This window comes from Gossypium hirsutum, chromosome D07 (assembly GCF_007990345.1).
Source record: "Gossypium hirsutum isolate 1008001.06 chromosome D07, Gossypium_hirsutum_v2.1, whole genome shotgun sequence".
Lineage (NCBI taxonomy): Eukaryota > Viridiplantae > Streptophyta > Magnoliopsida > Malvales > Malvaceae > Gossypium > Gossypium hirsutum.
Window position 1 is genome coordinate 46944080 of NC_053443.1, and position 5569 is coordinate 46949648.

The window sequence follows — 5569 nt, forward strand, 5'->3', positions numbered from 1 at the left end:
TTTGAACTTAATTAATCTTGTGTTAATTTAAGTGCATGTTAATTAGTACAGCATTTTAATGTGTCTTAAGCTGAACATTTTAAGTGCAGGATTTAAATATGTCTTAGCTTAGTACATATTAAATAGGCCTTTTTAATGTGTCTTAGTTAATATCAACTTTAATGTGTCCTAGGTGAATGCATCATTTTAATTTGTTTTTACTTGTTGAATTAATGTGTCTAAAAGAGAATTAATTTGCTTAATTTATTTAGTGCAGGTACATGTACAAGGGACGGCATAAATGCAAGAATGAAGATTAATGCAAAGTGTGCCGATGATTGGCTTCTCCCCAGTGACCATTCGGTTAAATTCAGCTAGTGCATGGATGGTATTAATGAGCACCTGTATTTGGAGCTAGAGCAATTAAGCTGAATTAACAGTCAGCAGCAGTTTTTAGCTTCTCCAAGTGGCTGTTCGTGGAGTCCAATAGCCAAGATGCTATTCACATTGAACCTATTCGGCTAGCAACATTTTTCATACCTTGGTGGCTACTCAAATCATCCTTTTCACACCTCAAGACCGATTGAATTCAAGTGTTCACACAAGGGACTGTTTGTGCACCTAAGTTTTCTTTATTATGGCTGCTGCTTGTTCGGCTGCCCAAGGAAGAATTGAAAGCTGATCATAACTTATTGGCTGATCAAATGTAGCACCATTAAGCTCATTCTTCACTTCAATTAATCAAGCTGGTCTAGGAAGCATTAAAGGACGTTTTTAAGAAGGAGTTGAGAAGTTTCAGCCTATTAATCAACTTATTTAAACTCCAGCTGAATGTAGGCTTCTAGATGCTGTCCATTGGTGTCTCTCATGCTAGGAAACTTCAAGGAAGCTTCCAAGTATGTTCAAGAAACTTCAAGGAAATTTCCACCCTCTTTTAGCTTTAATTTGCTGTCCACTCAGCACCCTTAATTGCCTATTCGGCTATCCCATGTAAATGTTATAAATATGTAGCTCAATACACTTTGTAGGAACTTTTTACAAATTTTTTAAATGAAACTTTGTCTCTGTGAGGTTAACTTCCTCTCCAATTTCGTACGAGTCTCGAGTGACTTATCTAGCGTGTTAGTGGCATCATCCCGAACTTGTTTCTAAACTTATCACCAACCTTTTGGTGTGGCGTTCTCCTATCCATCTACCAACCATCTTCCACCTTAAGCCATATAAGACTCAGGGAGATACTCGTAATAGTATCGAATCTTTCTTGACGCTTAAGTTCTATCATTCATCTCCATCACTTACCTTATCTATCTTACTTGTTAAACCGAGCCCATCCAAATTTATTCCATTTAAAATCCATCTATCCTTTAGCCACCACGAGCTTATTTCGACATATATTTCCATAATTAACCAAATTCCTCCATTTACGAAACCGAACGATACTTCCTCAACGACGATCGGGCAAATTAGATCACTCGACAATCAACGCCGGGGCGGATCGTATCAGGTAAAAGGGGATTTATGAATACATAAATTTAGTCATGTAAAGTAAACTATGTAACAAAATTTTCTTAAACTATGTTGTTACATAAATTTGACATCAACTAAATATCTAAAGAAAATTAAATTATAAAAAAATACTTTACATGACTAGATTATTATATGAAAAATAATCTTTCAAGTAACAGGGTTTTTTTTTGTTTGATTTTACTAAACTTGGCAGTAAAACTAGGCTACCTATGTCTTTTCAATTTTGAAGGATCAAGTTATAATGTAGTTCAATTTCTTCTTCTCCTTTTTTTGTGCCCTGTCATTTGCTTAAATCATCAAAAGAAGGATTTTCAACTTAACAAGCTTTTTTTTTTCTTTTTCTTTTGCACTAACTTTTGCTTAAGTCGTCTAATGAAGGATTTTTAGCTTAATGAGCTTTTTTTTTTCTCTAACTTTTGCTTGAGCCATCCAATGAAGTATATTCAACTTAATTAGCTCTTCTTCTTTTCTTTATGCTCTAACTTTTTCTTGAGCTATCCAAAGAAGGATTTTTAGCTTAACAAAATTTTGTCGCAATTTAAGCTCATGGTCAAGAGTGAAGGCATTCATGTATAGTAGCGCTTTAGAAATTTTTCGTTCATTAGCCCAACTTTGATGTCATCTTGATCAACAATCTTATATGCACTATTGTTTTAAACTTCGGGAATGACATATAGTACACAAACTTGTTACCCATGCGATGTAAAGTTTTTATGGGTTTTTTTCACAACAAGAACTAAGTCCTCAATTGGAAATGATCGCAGATTCACTTTGTTATTAAATGCATCTTCACTTTGTTATTAAATTCCTCAAACAAAAGAGCTTGGTAGCATTACAAACGTTTTTGTGCTTGTAATCTATCTCATCCATTGCCTCCAATTCTTCCAATTGTAGGCTCATGTTGTCTTCACTGGAAAGTGATTTTTGGATTGCAATTCTCAAAGATGGGATTTGTCGCTCAAGTGGCTTCAACACCATAAACAAGTACATATAGAGTGGCTTGAGTTAGTGTGTGATATATAGTTCGATATGCCTAAAAAGTTTCTTTCATCCGTTCATGCCAATCTTTCTTAAGTTGATTCACAAATTTCTTGAGAAGATTGCACAAAGTTTTTTTTTTGGAAGCTTCTGCTAGACCATTTATCAGAGCATGGTACATCGAAGAGTGGTATTGCTTGAAGTCAAATTGTACACACAACTAGCTCATGTTGAATTACTTCTCATTATCAATAATGATGCATCATGGAACACCATACTGATGAATGATGTTTATTTTGATAAAGTTTTCCACAATTTCTTTCTTCACTTCTCATTAAGGTGCTGCCTTTGCCCATTTTGAAAAGTAATCTATTAGAGCCAATATATGTGTATTCTTGTTAGAGTATCCTCAAAGATCAATCATGAGATGATTGTAATCACATACTCGTTTTACATTATTTATTAATATAAGGCATTGTCATTATTATTTTAGTTTCTTTGTCTGGGTATATAAATAAACTGAATTGAAATAAAGTCCTAAGAACATATGATTATTCTTAAAAGGTCATTAGTCAAGTATTATTGTGGGCTTGGACAACAATAATGCATTAAGACTAATGTGTAGTTGATTGATGACAAAGAGTTGTCATTGACATAGGAATATCAAAATCAGACATGAGTATGTGTTAGAGAACAACATATTGGATTAAAAGACTAATATAAATATCAATATAAAATTTTCAAAAAAAAAGTGTTGAATAAGATAAGTAGGTAGGTAACAACATGGTTGAGAATTGAAATTTTTAGGTGTTAAATTGATAGAAATTAAGCTTAGTTTAAGAAAAAGACTAAATTGTAAAGCTTAAGTGATAGCTTTGTACATTAGGGACTAAATTTAAAAAGTGTAAAACTTACATGAAATTTCAATAGGAATAAGAAATATGCAGTCCCTAATGAGTAATTGTAAAATAAAATTTCAATCCGAAGCTTTGGATTAAAAGTTATGTTTATCCCGGGTTTAGGGACTAAATTGAATAAATTATAAAACATGTTTGATTTTTTATTGATTTTGATTTGAATGGAATTTGATACTATTACATGTTTTATGATTTTATTTAGCTAATGTTGATACGGAACCGTCGAAAGAGAAAAGAAAATCGAAAGTCGATGAAGAATAACTCAAAATTTTAGTTTATATTTCTATGATATGAGACCCATTTAATTACTGCATATTTATGTTATTTTACATCATATATTATCGAGGTGATTCGTTATGGGATTATTAAATTGAATTGCTACGGTTTAGATTGAATATCAAGATAGGGACTAAATTGAATGGAATTGAAAGTTATGAATTTATTGATAAATGATAATTGATATGAAATTGAGTTGATATATGTTGTATATATGATGAGTTGGTGAATTTATGGATTATTAGGACATGATTAAATATGATTTGAATAATGTTTATTATGAATCAAAAATTTGGTTACCCTATTAGCTATTCGGACTATGTTGAATATAATTGGCACGCCATAAGGTAAGATTATTGATTGAAAACCATCATTGCTAGGAAATTTGGGATGGTAGATTGTAATTTGTGAGTCATCATTGTCTGGCAACCCAGGTTGACATATTAATTAGATTGAGAAAGCGATTGTTATCAAGCAATTCGATGTGGTATTATGCACATGTATGGCGTCATATTAAGGGTCAATCTTGTAATAACGAGCTAAACGGCTCGAAAAAGATTGAGATGTGGTATTAATTTTAACATATTATATACATGCTAAGAGTGATAAAATAAATAAGTATGAATTGAACTAGAGATGGTAAATGGAAAGGAACTAAATGATATTTGAAATTGGTGGGTCGTTGGTAAGCTTATGTGTATATATATGCTTAAATGAATTGGTTATAGGCTTGGTTATATATATTTATGGTGATTTGGAAATAAAAGTGTTATGACACGGGATTTGATTTTGGATTGAATTTGATATGAATGTATGCATATGTTTAATTTATTTATATTGTCTTGAATCATAGAAATACCACTGAGCATATTTGCTCAACGTAAATTTGTTTTCTCCACGTGTAGGTATTGTAGATTCTCGACAATTTGAACGGTTGATCCAGCATCCAGCAATCGATCCCTAACTCAACAAAGTTTGTACAAATTCTATCTTGTTCTAAGTTTGGCATATACCTAGGTTGATTCAAATTTGGCACCTAACTATGTATATATGCATTTTAGCTTAAAAAGGTTAATGTAGGAATTTGGTTAATTGAATTTGGGTTGTAAATTTGTTTTGAAATGGTGTGATTTGCTATAATGTTAATAACCCTGATTGAAATCGGTATGAATGTACATGATTTGAATGAATTGCAATAGGTAGTTAGCTTATAGATAAGATGGCATTAGCACACCATTATTCAATGTGTTTTGATTATGTTTGAGGTATAAAGATTATACGTTTTGGCTGGAAAGTTGCATATATTGGTTGGTCTTTAGGTGTGAGTATGTATTGTGTATGCTTGGAAAATATGCAAGTAATGTTCAATAAAAATTGCAGAAACAGTATGTGACGTCGCAACGAGATATGACTCCAAGCCACGATGCAACATCATGTATGGGTTGTTGGGATGAGACCAGACAATATTTTGCGTCATGACGAGGAACCCCCTGACGTCGCGACTTCAACTTGAAGTTTTGTCAACATTACAATTTAGTCCTAATTTGGTCTCGGGTTAACTTTAGAGCTTTCGTAAGCTTGTATAAGACCAGAGAATGATTATATGTCATATTATATATTTATATTGCTTGTATTTTTATGTTAATTGGAATTACCTCAATATAATTCGATCATAGTTGGTTTGGCAAAAAATGTGGCACATTATAGCTCGGACCCAAAAATTAGGTTGAGTATGGGGTGTTACAAATTTTGAGTAAGACTGAATGCATAAGGTAATACATCCCTTTCTGAAGTGACAAAGACAACACCTTCCCCTGCTCCATCTTGACGAGCAACCTCGTCAAAGAACAACTTCATGGTTTTGGGACTTTAATGGAAAGAATATCTCTATC

At 32.6% G+C, this 5569-nt stretch overlaps 1 long non-coding RNA gene across 1 annotated transcript; it reads left to right on the top strand.

Moving 5' to 3' along the window:
* The first annotated feature begins 1016 nt into the window (after positions 1 to 1016).
* On the top strand, positions 1017 to 5369 carry LOC107954836 (uncharacterized). The gene is made up of 4 exons (XR_005916290.1): positions 1017 to 1483; positions 2401 to 2490; positions 4583 to 4650; positions 5058 to 5369. It is a non-coding gene; the product is annotated as an uncharacterized lncRNA (long non-coding RNA).
* Positions 5370 to 5569: the final 200 nt, after the last annotated feature.